General features: G+C 45.5%; 1 protein-coding gene across 4 annotated transcripts in view; it reads left to right on the forward strand.

Annotated features, from left to right (window-relative positions):
- The window catches only part of LOC110531165 (nuclear receptor coactivator 3), a 126054-nt gene that overhangs the window by 63980 nt on the left and 39325 nt on the right, over window positions 1-22749 (forward strand). For 2 of the 4 annotated variants that reach the window (XM_036987940.1, XM_036987941.1), the window contains exons 2-3: window positions 14480-14621; window positions 15501-15592. The exons of 1 other annotated variant lie outside the window; for it this stretch is intronic. The gene's annotated coding sequence lies outside the window, so the exon portion shown is untranslated. The remainder of the gene's footprint in view (window positions 1-14479; window positions 14622-15500; window positions 15593-22749) is intronic. One more of the 4 variants, XM_036987942.1, reaches the window with a different exon arrangement.

Genomic DNA, 22749 nt, shown 5'->3' on the forward strand with positions numbered 1-22749 from the left:
CTGAACAAGTTCCGCAGACATGTGACTAACATAAATGGAATAATGTGTCCCTGAACAAATGGGGGGTCAAAATCAAAAGTAACAGTCAGTGTCTGGTGTGGCCACCAGCTGCATTAAGTACTGCAGTGCATCTCCGCCTCATGGACTGCACCAGATTTGCCAGTTCTTGCTGTGAGGTGTTACCCCACTCTTCTACCAATGCACCTGCAAGTTCCTGGACATTTCTAGGGGGAATGGCCCTAGCCCTCACCCTCCGATCCAACAGGTCCCAGACGTGCTCAATGGGATTGAGATCCGGGCTCTTCGCTGGCCATGGCAGAACACCGACATTCCTGTCTTGCAGGAAATCACGCACAAAATGTGCAGTATGGCTGGTGACATTGTCATGCTTTAGGGTCATGTCAGGATGATCCTGCAGGAAGGGTACCATAGGGAGGAGGTTGTCTTCCCTGTAAATCACAGCGTTGAGATTGCCTGCAATGACAAGCTCAGTCCGAGGACGCTGTGACACACTGCCCCAGACCATGTCAGACCCTCCAACTCCAAACTTATCCCGCTCCAGAGTACAGGCCTTGGTGTAACACTCATTTCTTCGACGGTAAACGCAAATCCGACCGTCACCCCTGGTGAGACAGAACCGCGTCTCATCAGTGAAGAGCACTTTTTGCCAGTCCTGTCTGGTCCAGCGACGGTGGGTTTGTGCCCATAGGCAACGTTGTTGCCAGTGGTGTCTGTTGAGGACCTGCCTTACAACAGGCCTACAAGCCCTCAGTCTAGCCTCTCTCAGCCTATTGCAGACAGTCTGAGCACTGATGTGGGGATTTTGCGTTCCTTGTGTAACACGGGCAGTTGTTGTTGCCATCCTGTACCTGTTCCGCAGGTGTGATGTTCGGATGTTCCGATCCTGTACAGTTGTTGTTACACATGGTCTGCCACTGCGAGGACAATCAGCTGTCCATCTTGTCTCCCTGTAGCGCTGTCTTAGGCGTTTCACAGTACGGACATTGCAATTTATTGCAATTGCCCTGGACACATCTGCAGTTCTCATGCCTCCTTGCAGCAGCCCTAAGGCACATTCATGCAGAGGAGCAAGGACACTGGGCATCTTTCTTTTGGTGTTTTTCAGAGTCAGTAGAAAGGCCTCTTTAGTGTCCTAAGTTTTCATAACTACCTTAATTGCCTACCGTCTGTAAGCTGTTAGTGTCTTAACGACCGTTCCACAGGTGCATGTTCATTCATTGTTTATGGTCCATTGAACAAGCATGGAAAACAGTGTTTAAACCCTTTACAATGAAGATCTGTGAAGTTTTTGGGATTTTTACGAATGATCTTTGAAAGACATGGTCCTGAAAAAGGGACGTTTATATGTTGAAGAGGGTGGGGCTTAAGCTGCATCACTGTCTCACCCCATGGCCCTGTGGGAAGAAATGCGTGTATTTTTTTGCCTTTTTCAACAATACACTTGTTGTTTTTGTACATGGATTTTATAATGTTGTATGTTTTTCCCCCAACACCACTTTCTATCAATTTGTATAGCAGATCCTCATGCCAAATTGAGTCGAGGGCTTTTTAGAAATCAAAGCATGAGAAGACTTTGCTTTTGTTTTGTTTTGTTTTGTTTGTTTGTCAATTAGAGTGTGCAGGGTGAATACGTGGTCTGTCGTACGATAATTTGGTAAAGAGACAATTTGACGTTTGCTCAGTACATTGTTTTCACTTAGGAAATGTACGAGTCTGCTGTTAATGATAATGCTGAGGATTTTCCAAAGGTTGCTGTTGACACATTTCCAACGGTAGTTATTGGGGTCAAATATGTCTCCACTTTTGTAGATTGGGGTGATCAGTCCTTGGTTCCAAATATTGGGGAAGATGCCAGAGCTAAGGAAGATGTTAAAGTGTTTTGATTTGGCCAATTGGAATTTGCTGTCTGTATATTTTGTAATTTCATTGAGGATACCATCAACACCACAGGCCTTTTTGGGTTGGAGGGTTTTTATTTTGTCCTGTAGTTCATTCAAGGTAATTGGAGAATCAAATCTAGTGTATTTCTGTATTGTTTTAGTGATTCACCATAGTGAAGACATAGACTCAGGTTTTTTGGGTCTCTATGTTTTTGGTTGGACAGGTTTCTCCATTTCTTTCTTAGGTTTTTGCATTCTTCATCAAACCATTTGTCATTGTTGTTAATTTTCTTCAGTTTTCTGTTTTTATTTTTTTTTATTTGATAGGGAAGCTGAGAGGTCAAATATACTGTTAATATTTTCTACTGCCAAGTTTACACTTTCGCTATTACAGTGGAACGTTTTGTCCAGGAAGTTGTCTAAAAGGGATTTGATTTGTTGTTGCCTAATTGTTTTTTGGTAAGTTTCCACACTACATTCAATCCATCTATAGCATGTCTTAATATTACTCAGTTCCTTTGGCTTTGATGCCTAATGATTGAGTATTGCTCTGTTCAAGTAGACTGTGATTTTGCTGTGATCTTATAAGGTGTCAGTGGGCTGACTGTAAACGCTCTGAGAGACTCTGGGTTGAGGTCAGTGATAAAGTAGTCTGCAGTACTACTGCAAAGAGATGAGCTATAGGTGTACCTACCATAGGAGTCCACTCGAAGCCTAACATTGACTATGTACATTCCCAGCGTGCGACAGAGCTGCAGGAGTTGTGACCCATTTTCGTTGGTTATGTTGTCATAGTAGTGCCTAAGGGGGCATATGGGGGAGGGAATGCTGTCACCTCCAGGCAGGTGTTTGTCCCCCTGTGTGCTGAGGGTGTCAGGTTCTTGTCCAGTTCTGGCATTTAGGTCGCCACAGACTCGTACATGTCCCTGGGCCTGGAAATGATTGATTTCCCCCTCCAGGATAGAGAAGCTGTCTTCATTAAAGTATGGGGATTCTAGTGGGGGGATATAGGTAGCACACAGGAGGACATTATTCTCTGTTAAGATCATTTCCTTTTGAATTTCTAGCCAAATGTTCCTGTTTTGATTAATTTAATAGAGTTAGTTATGCTCTATACCAAATTAGCATACCCCCTGAGTCCCTTCCCTGTTTCACACCTGTTAGTATGGAGGATGGGGCTGCCAGCTCTCTGTAACCTAGAGGGCAACCAGTGGGTCTGTCTCCACTATACCATGTTTCTTGTAGGATGACAATGTCTGTATTTCCGATTTCTTTGATGAAGTCCAGGTTCCTGCTCTTTAGGCCAAAGGCAGTTGACCTCAGGCCTTGGATATTCCAGGATGAGATAGTGAATGCTTTGTGTTCCATAAACTGTCCAGTGTTGTTGGTCGTGTGGTTTTGCATCAGGCCAGTAAGTGTGAGCAGATCCTGCTGAGCATCTGGTACATGCCATTGGCTTGGGCTAGTGTAAGAGTGGGGGTTGGGCCTGTTTCCCCGCTCATGGCTTGGGCGTATGTGTGACTTCCATGTTGAGGCCCTCTTTGCGGGGGTGGGGTGCATGGGGTGGGCAGGAGGGGCATAGGTCTGATCTGAGGGGGCCTAAATGGGGTGTGGGCATGGTTGACTTGGGGGAGTGTTGATTGGTTGGGGTGGGGGTGGGGGTTTGGATGTGGCTGGGGGTGTTGTGGTCTGGATGTAGGTCCTCTCGGCGTGGATCCTGTATGTGTATGTCAAGGGGTCTGGGAGAGTGTCTCGTTTGTTTGGGCGGGGTGTCTATTGATCTGTTGCTCCTGTATGAAGTGTTGGGACTGCGTTTGAGAGCGATGTCCTTTAGGGTCCAGGCGAAGGTGGGCACTGCTGCCTTGTATAGGTGGACCTGGTCACAAAGGGTGATCAAGTCTAGGGTGGAGGGGTGGGCCAGTTAAACATTTGGTTTTGAGGCACAGTCATGGGAAATAATTGCTTTTACCCGCTGTATGGTATCAGGGTGGAAGTCTTTTCGTGGTAGCAGGGTGGATATAACCACTTGTGCATTGGGGAAAGTAGTAGAAGCTTTTTCAATCACTCCGTTCAGTGCTGTGGCCACCCTTTCCTGCTGTGTTCTCGTCGTTTGTGCCTGTGTGTATTATTATGTATTATTATGTGGCTAGGTGAACCTAGTTGGTCCTCAGACAGAAGGTCTAGGGCGCGCTGGGTGTTTGTACACCAGAGTTTAGACACACTGTGTTTGGGAAAAAGTTTATTTTCTTGTATATATTTCCCATTTGAGTCCATAAGGAGAACAATCTGTGTCTTGTGTATGTCCTCAGTGGGTGTGGGGGGGTTGTCAGGAGGGCTGACAGGTGGGGTGCTCAGAGGGGGTGAGATCCCCTGGGCTTGGGGTTCTTTATTTGTCTGTCCCGCTGTGATGTCGACATGGTTAGGGTCTGGGGTGGACTGTTCTCCTGTGGTGGCGAGACTTTTGTTGGGAGCTGAGGTGGGCTGTTCTGCTGGCTTCTCTGCGGGGGTGGCCACCTCTCTAGTGGGTTGTTCTCTGTCACACTCCATCCCCCTTCTACCTCTCCTCCAGGAGTCTGACCCTCTCTTCTAGTGCTCTGTTCTTCTCCTGCTCCTGCTTTTTCTCCTGTTGAAGTTGTCTCACCATAGTCCAGAGTGCAGATATGTCTCTCTCCACCTCCAGCTCTCCGGGTCTTTTTAAGGAGGTGTTGTTGTGCTGGACTGTTGTCTGGGTCTGTGCTGCCTGGAGTGTAATCACCTGCTGTTCCAGCTCCACCTGCCTTACCTCCAGCTGGGCAAATGTATCCTTCATTTCAATGAGAGGGTAGTACTCTGTGCAGGGAGGTTGACTTTCCGCTTGGGGTTGCTCGTCTGTGGGGTTAAATAATGAAGAGGTCTGGTCTGACCCGCTCGGGGTGGGGGTATCTTTTTCAAGGGAGAGCTTCTCCTGCTGAGCTAATTCTTTGATTATGTGAAAGTTCAGCTGAAACTGTTTGGGGTTGCCCTGTACCAATACTGTTCGACTTATAGAGATTTATATTAGCTATTGTCTAATATCCTGAGTTTCCACCCCTTGTTAACCTGTCTGGGAACGGGGTTCCCGCTAGCAGAACCCCTCGCCAACAGCCAATGAAATTGCAGGGCGCCAAATACAAATCAACAGAAATCTCATAAATCAAATTTCTCAAACATACAAGTATTAGGCACCATTTTAAAGATAAAATTCTCGTTAATCCAGCCACACTGTCTGATTTCAAAAATGTTTTACAGCGAAAGCTCCACAAACGATTATGTTAGGTCACCACCAAGTCACAGAAAAACCCAGCCATTTTTCCAGCCAAAGAGAGGAGTCACAAAAAGCACAAATAGAGATAAAATGAATCACTAACCTTTGATGATCTTCATCAGGTGACACTCATAGGACTTCATGTTACACAATACATGTATGTTTTGTTCGATAAAGTGCATATTTATATCCAAAAATCTCATTTTACATTGGCGTGTTATGTTCAGTAGTTCCAAAACATGTGGTGATTTTGCAGAGCCACATCAATTTACAGAAATACTCATTATAAATGTTGATGAAAATACAAGTGTTATGCTTGGAACTTTCGACAAAGTTCTCCTTAATGCAACCGCTGTGTCAGATTTCAAAAAAACTTTACGGAAAAAGCATACCATTAAATAATCTGAGTACGGAGCTCAGAGCCCAAACCAGCCAAAATAAATATCCACCATGTTGCGCAGTCAACATTAGTCAGAAATAGCATTATAAATATTCACTTTGAAGATCTTCATCAGAATGCACTCCCAGGAATCCCAGTTCCACAATAAATGTTTGACAATAAATGTTAGATTTGTTCGATGAAGTTCATCATTTATTTATGTTGTTAGGGCGTTTGGTAAACAAATCCAGCGGAAAGGTCGGACGAAAATTCCAAAAAGTTATATTACTGGCCGTAGAAACATATCAAACGATGTATAGAATCAATCTTTAGGATGTTTTTTTCATAAATGTTCAATAATGTTCCAACCGGAGAATTCCATTGTCTGTAGAAAAGCAATGGAACAGGAGCTACCTCTCATATGAATGCGCGCGTGACTGAGCTCGTGGCTGCTGGCAGACCTCTGACTCATTCCCCTCTCATTCAGCCCCCCTTCATAGTAGAAGCATCAAACAACGTTCTAAAGACGGTTGACATCTAGTGGAAGCCTTAGGAAGTACAACATAACCAATATCCCACTGTATCGTCAATAGGGGCTGAGTTGAAAAACTACAGACCTCAGATTTTCCACTTCCTGTTTGGATTTTTTCTCAGGTTTTTGCCTGCCATATGAGTTATGTTATACTCACAGACATCATTCAAACAGTTTTAGAAACTTCAGCGTGTTTTCTATCCAATACTACTAATATATACATAATTTGCATATATTAGCATCTGGGACTAAGTAGGATGCAGTTTACTCTGGGCATGCTTATCATCCAAAACTGAAAATGCTGCCCCCTATCCCAATGAAGTTAACACTCCCCCCCCCCCCCCCCTCTTAACAGAGGGGTAGTGTGCTAATATAGCACTGTGCCACGCCAGGGGATGGTCTGTGTGGAAGATGAGGTTGCTGATGTTTCCATTTTTATAATAGTCAGCAAAAAGTGTCTCTTTATTTTCCATAAGGAGCTTCATTTTGTGCTCTTTTCGTGTCTTATCATACTTTACATACACAGGGTACTGCATTTTAATTACCTCTAATTTGGTTGGAGCAGACTGTGTGACTCTCCTGCCATTGTTGGGCTAAAGGTCTTTGACACCTCTCACTTGACATGTCAGTGCTAATTGAGGTTGTATCAAGCTTGGCAGCCTTAATTTAGCATTCAGTCCTTATAAAGTAATGTAATGTATTTTATCTTCTTGGCTTTTGGAAATAAAATATAGCTTCAGACTAAACATGACTCACTCAGTTCCAGGCATGATGGTGTTTTCAGGTTTCTGTTGTTTTCCAGAGCATTTGCTGTATAGCTTTGGAATAATCATCTTTGGTAGTTATAAGCCCTTTAAGTGATTCTGTAATTCCATACAAAACCAGGTTTTGAGTTTTGATTTGGAGTGAATGTTATGTTACAATGTATATGTCCCTGACAAAAAATCTAAGTTTATCTAACTCTAAATCTTTTTTTAAGAACATGAAAAATGCAGGAGCTCATCTGCTCATGACCTCTCAATTTCAATATATGGTGCTTTATTGGCATAGGAAACAAATGTTTACATTGCCAAAGCAAGTGAAGTAGATCATAAACAAAAGTGAAATAAACAATACAAAATGAACAGTAAACATTACACTCACAAAAGTTCCAAAATAACTCACCCTCTTCCATCTCCCTTTTCTCCCCCTCCCCCCCTTTCCTCAGTCTATAACAGTGCAGGTTTTGACACTAGCAGCTCTGTGCACATTTACACACATGCTCAGCACATGGCTGGCCTCAGCTTTGGCTCAGTGTAGTTCTATTGTTGCTCTACTCTACACACACTGGATCAGTTTGGACCGCAGTCCGTGGCTTCAGCAACTCTAGTGCCAGTTGAACTCCAGTTGGCCCATTCTAGGGAAGGTTGAACTCCAGTTGGCCCATTCTAGGGAAGGTTGAACTCCGGTTGGCCCATTCTAGGGAAGGTGGGTGGTAAACTAGCTAATCGGATTGTAGATTAGCTCAACGACTTACTTATCCCATTGTGTATGGCAAACTTTTGTGTAGGATGACAACAGTTATGTCTGACTACAAAACTACTCAGTTCTGCGAGAGAGTTCCTACCACCAAACTGTTTCATCATTACGTAGGACTTAGAAACTTTGAGTCTTCCCTGTGTGTGTGTGTGTGTGTGTGTGCGTGCGTGCGTGCGTGTGTGTGTGTGTGTGTGTGTGTGTGTGTGTGTGTGTGTGTGTGTGTGTGTGTGTGTGTGTGTGTGTGTGTGTGTGTATATAAACTTGACTGTTGAGTAAAGGTTAGGGATGTTGGAGTTGCAGTAGGTACTGTAGGTTCTTGGAAGGGATGACTCATGCGAACGCCTATTTCCTTATTTTTTGAATATGTAAATGGGGGTTTGGTGGCAGCCACGGTAGACACACCCTGGGCTGCTGCCTGCTAGCAGAGTTATTTCTGATCTCAGGACGGCAGTGAGGAGTGATCTTAACCAGGTCCTAGATCAGATTTTACGGCATGGCAATGATAGTCAGAGAAGTTCACAAAGGGCATTTCCATGTAAAAGGACCCATGAGCACCAACATGTGATTGAAAGCTGAATCTATATTTTTTAGAAAATAAGGCATAGATAAATGTTTCAACCATTTTATATCCTAAATTTAGGGAATAGGCAAATGCTTTGCTTTCTGGTCAAACAGATGGAAAAGGAATCTTAGAAAATTATTCCAGAAAAAAGACGAACGGTATTTGCGGTATAATGGCCTTACTGAAGAGCTCGGAGACTTTCAACATGGCACCATCATAGGATGCTACCTTTCCAACAAGTCAGTTCGTCAAATTTCTGCCCTGCTAGAGCTGCCCCAGTGCTGTTATTGTGAAGTGGAAACGTCTAGGAGCAACAACGACTCAGCTGCGACATGGTAGGCCACACAAGCTCACAGATGGGACCTCTGAGTGCTGAAGCGCGTAGCTCGTAAAAAAATAGCCTGTCGGTTGCAACACTCACTACCGAGTTCCAAACTTCCTCTGGAAGCAACGTCAGCACAAGAACTGTTCGTCAGGAGCTTCATGAAATGGGTTTCCGTGGCCGAGCAGTCGCACACAAGCCTAAGGTCACCATGCGCAATGCCAAGCGTCAACGTAAAGTGATGTAAAGCTCGCCGCCATTGGACTCTGGAGTAATGAATCACGCTTCACCATCTGGCAGTTCGACGGACAAATCTGGGTCTGGTGGATACCAGGAGAACGCTACATGCTCCAATGCATAGTGCCAACTGTAAAGTTTGTTGAAGCAGGAATAATGGTCTGGGGACGTTTTTCATGGTTTGGGTTAGGCCCCTTAGTTCCAGTGAAGGGAAATCTTAACGGTGACTGCGAGCCAGGCCTAATCACCCAACATCAGTGCCCGACCTCACTAATGCTCTTGGCTGAATGGAAGCAAGTCCCCGCATCAATGTTCTAGTGGAAAGCCTTCCCAGAAGAGTGGAGGCTGTTATAGCAGCAAAGGGGGAACCAATTCTATATTAATGCCCATGATTTTGGAATGAGATATTTGACAAGCAAGTGTTCACATACTTTTGGTCATGTAGTGCACCTATTTGGTATACAAATTGGTAACAGAATTTCTGCAAAATCATTAACGAAATTACTGCAATTGAATTGGCTACAATGGGTAATCGTAGTCGTCACAAAACAGAATTGGGTCACATGCTACAGTCTTCCCCTTCCACTGGTATACTGTTATGTTCATAACTGTTTTCTTTTTCTGCGTGGTCAAAGCAAGTGTGAAAACGGTCTGGACTCTCTCTCTCTCTCTCTCTCTCTCTCTCTCTCTCTCTCTCTCTCTCTCTCTCTCTCGCTCTCTCTCTCTCTCTCTCTCTCTCGCTCTCTCTCGCTCTCTCTCTCTCTCTCGCTCTCTCTCTCTCTCTCTCTCGCTCTCTCTCTCTCTCTCGCTCTCTCTCTCTCTCTCTCTCTCTCCAGTTAATGTCTCTCCCAGCTCTTACTGACACCTACTCGTAAGCCCCCGCTTTTATTCACTGTAACCAGCATCCTTACCCACTGAGCACCGACTGACAGCGGGTGTCCATGGATGTTGAAAATGTGTTCAGTCCATCCTGGCCTTGATTTCAACGTCCGGACCGGCTTTCGTTTCAACGTCTACAGATGTAGATGTTTGGTCCAAACATAGATGTCCATGATTTGGTCCAGGCCAGACCAGACCCAAGTTTAAAGAGTATAGTACAGTGAAGTAAAAACAGTAGAGTATAATACTGTACTGCACAATAGAGTACAGTACACAGCAGAGCACACGAGTTGACTACACTAATGTACTGAACTATACTGTACTCTACTGTGCTGTGCAATGCACTGATCTCTACTGTGCTGTAATTTGATGTCCGAAACATAGATGTCTGTTAGGCTTGGGGAGGTGTCCAGATTTTCAAATTGTCATACCGCCCTTCTCTTATCCCGGTATTTACAGTATTACCAGCATAGCACACAAGTGGGCGCTAAAAATGCAAGAAAAGTTGATTGGGCCTCTATTACCAGATTCTAATTTAGCACAAACAAATTGCAAAATTGCCGCTGTTATCTAAATGCTAATGAGCGAAAAACAAACAAACTAATTGCAAAAACATGCAAATCTATCTTATAAAGTTGTACAAGCATAGCTAGTAGCCACCGAATGCCATTGTCGGTGGGTGTGGACATTTACAAGCGAAAGTGAACGAGAGAAATTGTGCACGTGAACAAAGCTGTGATGCATGCTTTTCTGAAGAAGAAGAGCAGCACGTGTACACAGAGCAGAAAGGAGTAGGAACAAAAACGCTAGTAGGAAGCACAGGGGAAAAATGGCTGCTGTACAGACAACTCATCCACAGCTCTGGATCAAACAAGTTATCAAACATTTTAGCAGTGAATTGCACACAAGTGTAACTTCATTACCTCATGTGTGCTGCACAACGGAGACTCTCCAATAGATATAGAACGCTATAGACTCACCAGCTCCCGTCGTCTCCCGTTGTGCTGTTTACAAACAAACACATAACTGACTCAACTGTTCTGGGGAACTACGGTAAGCTTCATATCGTAAAATAATGTGACCGGTGAATTGTAAGAATGCTTTATCTCCTAACATATTATTAGGAGATAGTTGACTGCAGGTATCAACTTAAAAAGTAGCTACAATACGTAAATTATTCAGACCCCTTTACTTTTTCCACATGTTGTTACATTACCTTATTCTATAATGGATTAAATAAAAAAATCCTCATCAGTCTACACACAATACCACATAATGACAAATCAAAAACAGGCATGTCAGAACAAAACCAAGCCAGGAGGTCAAAGGAATTGTCCGTAGAGACTGGATTGTGTCGAGGCACCGATCTGGGGAAGGGTACCAAAACATTTCTGCAGCATTGAAGGTCCCCAAGTGCACAGTGGCCTCCATCATTCTTAAATGGAAGAAGGTTGGAACCACCAAGACTCTTCTTAGAGCTAGTCGACTGGCCAAACTGAGCAATCGGGGGAGAAGAAGGGCCTTGGTCAGGGAAGGTGACCAATAACCCAATGTTCACTCTGACAGAGCTCTAGAGTTTCTCTATGGAGATGGGAGAACCTTCCAGAAGGACAACCCTCTCGGCAGCACTCCACCAATCAGGCCTTTATGGTAGAGTGGCCAGATGGAATCAACTCTTCAGTAAAAGGCACATGATAGCCTGCTTGGAGTTTGCCAAAATGCACCTAAATACTCTCAGACCATGAGAAACAAGATTCTCTGGTCTTATGAAACCAAGATTGAACTCTTTGGCCTGAATGCCAAATGTGACATCTGGAGGAAACCTGGCACCATCCCTACGGTGAAGCATGATGGTGGCAGCATCATGCTGGGGGGATGTTTTTCAGCAGAAGGGATTGGGAGACTAGTCAGGATCGAGGCAAAGATGAACGGAGCAAAGTACAGAGATCCTTGATGAAAACCTGTCCCAGAGCGCTCAGGACCTCAGACATGGGCGAAGGTTCACCTTCCAACAGGACAACGACCCTAAGCACACAGCCAAGACACCGCAGTAGTGGCTTCGGGACAAGTCTCTGAATGTCCTTGAGTGGCCTAGACAGAGCCTGGACTTTAACCCGATCAACCATCTCTGAAGAGACCTGAAAATGGCTGTGTAGCAACGCTCCCCATCCAACCTGACAGAGCTTGAGAAGATCTGCAGAGAAGAATAGGAGAAACTCCCCAAATACAGGTGTCTCAAGCTTGTAGCGTCATACCCAAGACGACTCAAGGCTGTAATCGCTGCCAAAGATGCTTCAAAATGTGGAAAAAGTCAAGGGGTCTGAATACTTTCCGAATGCACTGTATATTTGGTATACCGCCCAAGCCAAACGTCTATGATTGGTTCAGATTTGGTCCCATTCAGACCAACCAAATTTGGTCTTGTTTGGGGGGCGGGGCTCATTAAGCCCGTGTGTCAAATAATACCCAAATAATACCCAACTATGCAAAGGAGCTATTAGGATACATCAACATGAAGGGAATGATATTCATATCTAGAATTATGCATTTCTGTGTAGTACAGATCAGCGACCCATGATAATATTCCGTTACTGGGTGTAAATCCACTTACTTTAGTTCAATGACCAATAAAGTAAATGTGTTTTTGTAAAATGTTCCGTGTAAATTGTTAAAAGGAGTCATTGTGCATAGAGTTGTATGGTTTGTAGCACTTTTGGAATCAATGGTTTTTGTTTGGCATACATTTGAAAGTGAAAAATCGGAGTCTCATGCACAATTCCGTTACCGTGGAATTGCCCCTAAGGCACATACAGATCTGGGACCAGTCCATTTATTTCACCCTCCTCTTTCTGTTTGTTAAGTTGTCCCTGCCTGTGGAGGTATTGTTGGTAAGAGTTGGAGCCGCGGCTCTGTCTGGTGATGGTGTTTGTTCCTAACACAAGTGTTAGTCAAGGAACGCATCCAATGAAGGCACTTACTGTGTCTCCAAATGGCCAAATGTTGCTACTCCCTTTCTGATTGGCTGGAATTAGGGACCTATGACAGCGGAGACGGTCACCCGCGTCTCATGTCGTAAATTGAGTCAGTGGTCCGTTTTTGTACAAGCTCCTTTTTTGTTGTTGTTGATGAACTTGGGGAGAATATAGATTGTATGATGGCCTTCCCCCACTCCCCCCTCTCTGGTAGCCCCTCTTTTTTGGAGCTGAGCTGGGCTGTGGATCCATTTTTTTATAAAAAAAAAAACATTATTATTAGCCTCTGTGGTGTGATTTGTTTAAGGGGAGGCCAGGTGCCAACATGTAGCTTGGCTCCTATTCTACTAGTCTGTAAGTGCCGGTTTTGTTGGAGGGGAATAGGGCTCAGCTAAAGCAGAGTCACCCAGAGCACACCCATGACTGAGGAGGACACACACACAAACACACATATAATGTAGCTTTATGTGGGCCTCACTGGGCTGTTTGTGTGTGCTGGCTAACGCAGAAACAGTCTCCCTTATTCTGTGCCAGAACACACAAAGAAAAAGAGAGTCAGACAGAAGGGGGGAGGGAGGGAGGGAGAGAGGGAGGGAGAGAGAGAGAGAGAGATTCTTACTGTATGTGTGAGAGTATATCATTGGCCATTTTTTAGTATGTCGTTTGCTCACTACACAAATGTGCTCTGCCCCAAAGCTGCAGTTGCATTGTCCTGATTGTCCGTTATGGTATGAATGTGTTCTGAATCGAGGTGTGTCTGCTGGCTGCCTGCCCGTATGAAACATCAGGCAGATCTCCAGGTGCAAACAGACAGACAGGCCAGGCCGATGGACAGACGAACACATAGGCTTCGCCCTGCGTTGAACTGAGGCTGATCTCCCCATTCTACCTGTGGCAGTCCTTTGCAGGGACAGACAGGCAGGCGGACCATGCTTTCCTACTGCACCTGTAGCCTCCCTACCTCCATACTGTCTGACTCGCCAGTTGACTCTCCAGATTCCCCCCCCCCCCGCAGTCCCAGTCTGAGATCCAAGTCATCTCTTTCTCCTCCTTCCCTCCTCTTCCACATTCTCTCCATTATTTAGCTGAGCCTCGGGCTGTGTTGTTGAGGCCAGACATTGATGACAGGCGGACCCACCGGGTGCGCCGAGCGCAGAATGGAACTAAAGACTGTAATTATTAAGGGGAGCAATCCTTTATCTGTCTTCAAATCACTTTGGACTCTAATGGTGTTTGTTTAACAAGACCAAGGTGAGACGATGTGAATAATTTAGTGATTTGTGTGGTTATATGCCGCGGCGGCGGCTTCATGCGCATAAAGGGAGGGACGCGCGCACACACGCACACCCCCAGTCTCTTTTATAGTTAAAGCACAGGCTCTTTTTGTGCAAAGTGTAATTGAGGAGCAGAGTGGGCTAAACAGAGAGCGTAGATGAGATGAGAAGAGGGGTCTGGAAAAGCCTTCGAGAGAGCGTGCCTCCGTGCCTGTAAGCTGAACACACACTCGATGCATCTTAAGCTCGTTCTCACTGTTCTTCAAGGCCCAACATGTCTACAGAAGCGACACATGCAGCCAGCTACTGTAGCATTTATTGGTGCTGTTCTTTAGGGCTTTGCTAAAGCTCAGAGTTGATGCGAGTCGAGCACAATGGTGCATTAATGATCCCACTGAAGGCCTCTCTGTCCCCTCTTTTCCCCCAATGCTTAAACACTCACTGGAAGTCCGTTTTTGTTTATGTGTGTGTGTGTGTGTGTGCGTGTGTAGCAGAGAATGTTTGGTCAAAAAACGAGTCGATTCCCCTTTGGTCACGGACATGCTATAAATCCACCCTGGTTAACCAGTCCCTCTTTCTCTCACTCTATTTCTCTCTATTTCCCACCTCTCAATTAATAGGAAACCCATCGGCTGACGGTGGTTCTTTTGTTGGTTTTGAGGATCCATACGTCACCATAACTAGAGACCCCCTGACAGCCCCCATCTGGTCCTCATCAAGTGGTGCCGCCAACGGTCAGGCTGGATGCTGTATGGCACACAGGCACGTACAGGCACACACACACACACACACACACACACACACACACACACACACACACACACACACTGATGTACAAACCTACACATGCAGGCACATGTTCTGTCTGTCTGTCTCTCTCTCTCTCTCTCTCTCTCTCTCTCTCTCTCTCTCTCTCTCTCACACATGCATACACTCGTGCATTACACACTCTAAAGCACAACAAAGATCAAATCAAATGTTATTTATCACATGCTTCGTAAACAACAAGGTGTAGACTAAGAGTGAAATGCGCACACACACACACGTACGCACATGCACTCACAATGCGCGTACACAGAGGAACATGAGGTGGCTTGGCCGTCTTGCTCGCTCACGCTGAAGGCAGGGTGTCATGGAAACGCCTACCTCTCACCATGGTTACACACTCCTTACCCCAAGAGGATAGTATTCTCTTCTTCCGAGGCGCTTCTTCCTCTCTGTATTTCAGCCCAGGACAAAAATGAAAAGGCAACATTGTTAGGATGACGGTCTAGTCTAAGCCAGTGGTCTGTTTGTGCGTGTTGGCTTGGTTTCACAGGCACTCGACCGCTCACCCCTCGGTCTCTCTCTAATACTTCTGTACTTGCTGTCAAAGTCATGTCACACCCTTTTTCGGGATTCAGAAGTTGTGTGTGTGTGAGCGCGTTCCCACAAAGCGTCCGACGTTTACCGAAAGCTCCAGGCTTCCTGCCTCATGTCTCCTGCTCCTCATTACCATGTGAATGATGTTTCCTGGGTGGTCATTAACAACTTGATTTAATAACGTATAAACATCATTTTGACAACATAACAGAATATAAAATGTCTTGCAAAAGTGCTTATTATTATTATTATTATTATTATTGTGTGTGTGTTTTATAGACACCAGCGTAGAAGACCAGTAGACCAGTCCAGAATAGGACCATTATCTCCCAGAGAGAACTCGTCTCGTCCACTCCAGGCTCCATCACAAGGTGGGTCACTTGTCATCACACGGCCGTTGGCATGGTTACCTGTTTAGGTGGACTAGGCCTATAATCTGTTGTAGACAGAGAGTGAGAATGGAGTGGGATCTCTATTGTTGACTTTTTACTCATCTGTTATGCAGCACAACATTCTCTCTGACCCCCTTGGCCAGACCATAGAGGTTGAGCGACACGGGAGGACATGGTCATTTAGACCGATGGGCTATTACTCCAGGAGCCATTTTGGATTTGTTTTGTTTCAAAGCGTTCTCCCCTGGGAGATGGTACAGGTTCCAGAGGGAGGAAGAAGAATTGGGTGAGCGATACAGAGGGTAGCGAGAGAGGCCGAAAGAGGGAAGGGATGAGAGAGGGAGGGCAGATTTTGTGGTAGAGAGAGGGAGGTTTGAGAGAAAGGTGGAAAGAGAGAGAGGCTGCTGGGGAGGCAGCAGGAGAAATCTAATTAGTCTCCCTGCTCTGCCTGCCATAGAGACAGAAATAAAGCATTAATCTTTACCTTAGTCTGCAGGTGACAGAAACACACCCGCACTCAAGTGAAGAGAGGGATGGTGGTGGTGTAGGAAGAGAGGTGGGGTGGATATGAGAGAGAGTATGCCTTTAGAGGTGGTATATAGAGAGCAGGGGGAGGAGAGGAGTAGATCAGGGGAAGAGAGGGAGGAGAGAATGATGGTTATGGAGAGGAGGGGGTAGAGTGGAGAAGTGGGATATCTGCAGGTGACTCTGGGATTCTGCCGCATTGTGTCACACGGACTTAGATCACCAGAAAGACTCCTCTACCCATAATGCCTCAGTCAGTCCTGCATGCCAACCATTCTCTAGTGTCAACCCAATGCAATATGGATTATGGATTTTTCCTAACTGGGCTAATTATAGTGGAGTTCACCAACCTGACTACAGCCAGTCATTGTCAGAGCAGTGAGCTAAATATCAGCACGGCTGTAGACGGCAGGTCTGACTGTCTCATGTTCCTACTGGGTGTTTACATGATCTGACCGGGGCGCGCTGCACTTCTGTTTTGTCAACAGAGATTATGAAACTGGGGCTGGCTGGCTGGTTGGGCAACAGCCGCCGCTGTCTGTATCGCCTAGCCTCACAACTCCCTCCCCTCGCTCACCAGACAACCACCTCCCCATCCCCCGCCTGCCCGACCGCCTCCCTGCTTGCCCCCTCTCTCGCACCCGAAAAAGAACGAGGAGAGAGACTTTTATCTGACACAGGAAACCTGAGTCTGTCTCGTCTGTCTGCCTCTCCCAGCGTTATATTTGACATTTAAGTCATTTAGCAGACAGGTGGGACAACCACATGTCACGGTCATGGTAAGTACATTTCTCCTCAATAAAGTAGGATATCATTGCGGTGCCAGGACAGAGAAGAGCTTGGACTGGGCTGATCGGGAAAGGGCGAAGAGACTAGAGGTGGCAGAACGGAGTGCTGGGGTTGGGATGTAAGGTTTGAGCATAGCCTGATGGTAGGGAGGGGCAAATCATCTTGCTGCTCCATAGGCAAGTACCATGGTCTTGTAGTGGAATGCGAGCTTCAACTGGAAGCCAGTGGATTGTGCGAAGGAGCGGGGTGACATGGAAGAACTTGGAAGGTTGAACAACAGGCGGGCTGCAGCGTTCTGGATAAGTTGCAGGGGTTTGATGGGACAAGCGGGGAACCCAGCCAACAGCGAGTTGCAGCAGTCCAGACGGGAGAATACAAGTACCTGGATTAGAACCTGCGTCGCTTCTTGTGTGAGGTAGGGTCGTACTCTACGGATGTTGTAAAGCATGAACCTGCAGGAGTGAGTCACTGCTTTGATGTTTTGCAGGGTGTTTGTTGTCCAGGGTCACGCTAAGCTTCTTTGCACTCTGGGAGGGGGACACCGTGGAGTTGTCAACCGCGACAGAGAGGTCTTTGAGTGGGCAGAGGCCTTTCCCGAGAGGAAGAGCAGCTCTATCTGGTCAAATTTAAGCTTGAGGTGGTGGGCCGACATCCACGCTGAGACATCTGCCAGGCACACAGAGGGACCGCAGCCGGTGGTCAGGGATGAGTTGATGAGGGAAGTGAGGAATGGGAGAAGGTCTCCAGAGATGGTCTGGGGGAAGGGAGGAGGGGATGGGGTCGGATGTCGTCAGCCTTCTTCTCAAAGTGGTTGACAAAGTCGTCCACGGGGAGGGGGAAAGGTGGAGAATTAAGGCAGGAGAAGAAGGTGGGAAAAGAGTTTCCTAGGCTTAGAGGCAGAAGCTTGAGTGAAGGAATCTGGCTTTAGCAGCAGATACAGGTGAAGGTAGAGAGGAAGAGGTGAAAGGATGATAGGTCCTCCGGAAGTTTCGTTTAGCAGAAGGGAGCGAAGGTAGAAGAGGAGCGCAAAGATTGCAAAACCGCATTACCATCTTGGTAGGGGTTAAGTAGCTAGGGTTGGAGGAAAGGGAGACAGAAAAGGAAACAAATGAGTAATCAGAAACCCGGATGGAGGTTGCAGTGAGATTAGTAAGAGTACAGACTCTAGTTAAGATGAGGTCAAGCGTATTGTCTGCCTTGTGAGTGGAAGGGGACTGGGAAAGTGTGAGGTCAACTGTGGCAAGGAGGGGAAGGAGAGAGTCAGAAAGAAATTAATCGAGGGCAGACGTCAGCAGGTTGAAGTCGCCAAGTACGAAGAGTGGTGAGCCATCTTCAGGAAATGATCTTATCGAGGTGTCAATTTCTCTAAGGGCACCTTGGTGGGCGATAGATGACAATGTGAGTGACTTGAGTTGGAACAGTGACAGCATGGAATTCAAATGAGGAGATGGACAGGTGAGAGAGGGAGAAAAGATCATCTCAGTTTAGGAGGAATTAGAACCAGATGCTCTCGGACTATGAGAGAAAAAGTAATCGGATGAAGAGAGAGCAGCTGGAGTAGCAGTGTGCTCCAGGGTGATCCATGTCTCCGTCAGGGCCAAAAAGTCAGGGGTTTTGAAGGGTAGCATAGGCTGAGATGAACTTGCCGTTCTTGCATGTAGATCGGCAGTTCCAAACGCTGCCGGGGACCAGGAATTCCACAGGGAGAGGCGCGAACAGGTATAGAAAACATACTCATGCACTATAAATGCAAAAGTATGTGGATAACCCTGGAGATTGCTCGACTCCGTTACAAAAACCTTTTTAGTACAGATATAACACGTTGGAGAATCGCGTCAGAGAGATTAGTCAAATGCTGTTGAAACATCAACGTAGACGGGCCAAAGAGAATTCTCCATACAAAGTCTATAGTTTATTTTCATGAACTAGTATTTGTTTTCTGCCTCAGTTTGTTGCACCAGCCTGTCTGTCTCCGCTCAATAACCCTTTTTAGACATTTGTTTGTTTGTTGTTTGTTGAGTTTTTCTCTAGTATGACTCATGTTATCGTGGGAGGCTTTTTCTTCTTGATTTTTTTTCTCCGTTTTGAGTCAGAGAACTGAGATAGACTCTCTCTCTCTCTCTCATTTCTGTCTGCCCCTCCTGAGTGTGTTGTGCATTTCACTTGTGTTAGTTGAGGTGTAACTGAAGTTGTTGTGTTACCTTACGCGCGCGCGCGCGCACACACACACACACACACACACACACACACACACACACACACACACACACACACACACACACACACACACACACACACACACACACACACACACACACAAAGCTAGTGTTACGGATCTGTTTGAGTGGAAAGTGAGAGAATGTTCCTCAGTACAAAGTCTTCATTGCAAAGTGATATAACATGGGTTGGGTAAACAGTAACACATTTTGCCTCCCATACACAGACACATGATCAAGGTACAGTCAGACCTACCTGTGCACCCGACTCCATCTCGTGTCACAGTTCCTCAGTCTCTCTCCCTTCACTCTCCTCTGCCCGTCTTTCTCTTGATCCTCTCTCTTCTCTCCTTCTCTATATCATCCCCTCTACCTATTGCCGTCCCTCACTCTACCCCTCTGTCTTTATCTTCCTTCTCTCCTTTCCTCCCTTCCCCTCTCACTTCCTGCCTCCCTCCCTCTCTTCCTCCCCCTCTCCCTCTTGTGCCTGCCTAGCGTCATGCCTGAAAACAGCTGCCTAATGGCTCTCAAAGACACAAACATCATCAGTCATGAGAGAGCTGCTCGTTTTGGACCCATCCTCCATCTTAAATCGTTCATGTTTATTTTCTCAATACACACACACACACACACACACACACACACACACACACACACACACACACACACACGGCCGTGCTATTACCATGTTGACTGCATCTTCAATACTCGCCCCGGACAACATGTCTACCTCTCTCTTTCTCTCTCTCTCCCTCTCCCTCTCCCCCTCTCTCTCTCTCTCTCTCACTCCCTCTCTCTCTGGATCTGCAAATGCCATCTCTAAACTGTATCAATAACCTATCAGTGTACTGCTACTGTAAATCAATATATTCCATGCCATATCTCACATTCTTTCTCTTTTTTTGGCTTGCATTGTTTATACACTGCTGAAGCGGTGAGTTCATGGGCAAGTCTTATTATTCTACTTGTGTTTATTTAGGGGGTAGATCAGCTTAAATATTGAAGACAGATTGTGCTTTCTATCAATGTAATTGTCTGCATCATTTCCAATCCCCCATCTGTAAGTGTTTGTAAATATACAGTAGCTCCATGTAAATGTTGCAATTTTTCGGCCATTCCTGAACCTGTGACCAAAAACAAGCTACATATGGGCAGTATCAAAACAAGTGATCTAATCAAATCAAATCAACTTGTATTTGTCACATGCACCTTACAGCAAAATTCTTACTTGCAAGCCCTTAACCAACAATGCAGTTTTAAGAAAGATAGTTAAAAAATAAGAAATTAAAGTAACAAATAATTAAAGAGCAGCAGTAAAATAACAATAGCAAGGCTATATATAGGGGTCGACCGGTTAGCATACGTGGGTAGAGTTATTAAGTGACTTGTGCATAGATAATAACAGAGAGTAGCAATGCAAGTAGTCTAGGTAGCCATTTCATTAGATGTTCAGTAGTCTTATGACTTGGGGGTAGAAGCTGTTTAGAAGCCTCTTGGAACTAGACTTGACAGTACCGCTTGCCGTGTGGTAGCAGAAAGAACAATCTATGACTAGGTTGGCTGGAGTCTTTGACAATTTTTCGGGACTTCCTCTGACACCACCTGGTATAGAGGTCCTGGATGGCAGGAAGCTTGGCCCCGGTGATGTACTGGGCCGTACGCACTACCCTCTGTAGTGCCTTGCGGTTGGATGCCGAGCAGTTGCCATACCAGGCAGTGATGCAACCCATCAGGATGCTCTCGAAGGTGCAGCTGTAGAATCTTTATAGGATCTGAGGACCCATGCCAAATCTTTTCAGTCTCCTGAGGGGGAATAGGTTTGGTCGCCCCCTCTTCACAACTGTCTTGGTGTGCTTGGACCACGTTAGTTTGTTGGTGATGTGGATGCCAAGGAACTTGAAGCTCTCAACCTGCTCCACTACAGCCCCGTCGATGAGAATGGGGGCGTGCTCGGTCCTCCTTTTCCTGTAGTCCACAATCATCTCCTTTGTCTTGATCACATTGAGGAAGAGGTTGTTGTCCTTGCACCACACATGCAGGTCTCTGATCTCCTCCCTATAGGCTGTTTCATCGTTGTCGGTGATCGGGCCTACCACTGTTGTGTCATCAGCAAACTCAAGGTTTTTTCTTTATTTCTACTATTTTCTACATTGTAGAATAATAGTGAAGGCATCAAAACTATGAAATAACACATGGAATCATGTAGTAACCCAAAAAAGTGTTAAACACATCTAATGTAGTCACCGTTTGCCTTGATGACAGCTTTGCACACTCATTTCAATTAACGGGTGTTCCTTGTTCAAAGATCATTTGTGGAGTTTATTTCTTGATGTGTGTTTGAGCCAATCAGTTGTGTTGTGACGAGGTAGGGGTGACATACAGAATATAGGTCTGTTTGGTAAAAGAACAAGTTCATATTTAGTTCAAATAAGCAAAGAGCAACAACAGTCCAATCCTTACCCTAAGACATGAAGGTCAGTCAATCTGGAAAATGTTAAGAATTTTGAAAGCTTCTTAAAGTGCAGCTGCAAAAAGCATGAAGTGCTATGATGAAACTGGCTCTCATGAGGACCGCCACAGGAAAGGAAGACCCAGAGTTCCCTCTGTTGCAGAGGAGAAGTTCATTACTGCACCTCAGATTACAGCCCAAATAAATGCTTCACAGAGTTCAAGTAACATACACATCTCAACTGTTCAGAGGAGACGGCATGAATCAGGCCTTCATGGTTGAATTGCTGCAATGAAACCACTACTAAAGAACACCAGTAAGAAGAAGAGACTTGCTTGGACCAAGAAACACGAGCAATGGACATTAGACTGGTGGAAATCTGTCCTTTGGTGTGATGAGTCAAAATTTAGATTAGGTGAATGGATGATCTCTGCATGTGTGGTTCCCAGGAGGAGGAGGTGTGATGGTGCTTTGCTGGCGACACTCAGTGATTTATTTAAAGTTCAAGGCAAACTTTACCAGCATGGCTACCACAGGATTCTGCAGCGATACACCATCCATGCTGTATCACAACCGGACGTGATTGGGAGTCCCATAGGGCGGCGCACAATTGGCTCAGCTTCGTCCGGGTTTGGCCGGTGTAGGCCATCATTGTAAATAAGAATTTATTCTTAAATGACTTGCATAGTTAAATAAAGGTTAAATACAAAAATAAAAACATCCCATCTGGTTTGCACTTAGTGGGACTATCATTTTTTTCAACAGGACAATAACCCATCACAGCTCTAGGCTTTGTAAGGGCTATTTGACCAAGAAGGAGAGTGATGGAGTGCTGCATCAGATGACCTGGCCTCCACAATCACCCAACCTCAACCCAATTGAGATGGTTTGGGATGAGTTGGACCGCAGAGTGAAGGAAAAGCAGCCAACAAGTGCTCAGGATATGTGGGAACTCCTTCAAGACTGTTGGAAAAGCATTCCATGTGAAGCTGGTTGAGAGAATGCCAAGAGTGTGCAAAGCTGTCATCAAGGCAAAGGGTGGCTACTTTGAAGAATCTGAAATATGAAATATATTTTGAATTGTTTAACACTTTTTTGGTTACTACATGATTCCTGTGTTATTTCATAGTTTTGATGTCTTCACTATTATTCTACAA

This window comes from Oncorhynchus mykiss, chromosome 9 (genome assembly GCF_013265735.2).
Source record: "Oncorhynchus mykiss isolate Arlee chromosome 9, USDA_OmykA_1.1, whole genome shotgun sequence".
Classification (NCBI taxonomy): Eukaryota; Metazoa; Chordata; class Actinopteri; order Salmoniformes; family Salmonidae; genus Oncorhynchus; species Oncorhynchus mykiss.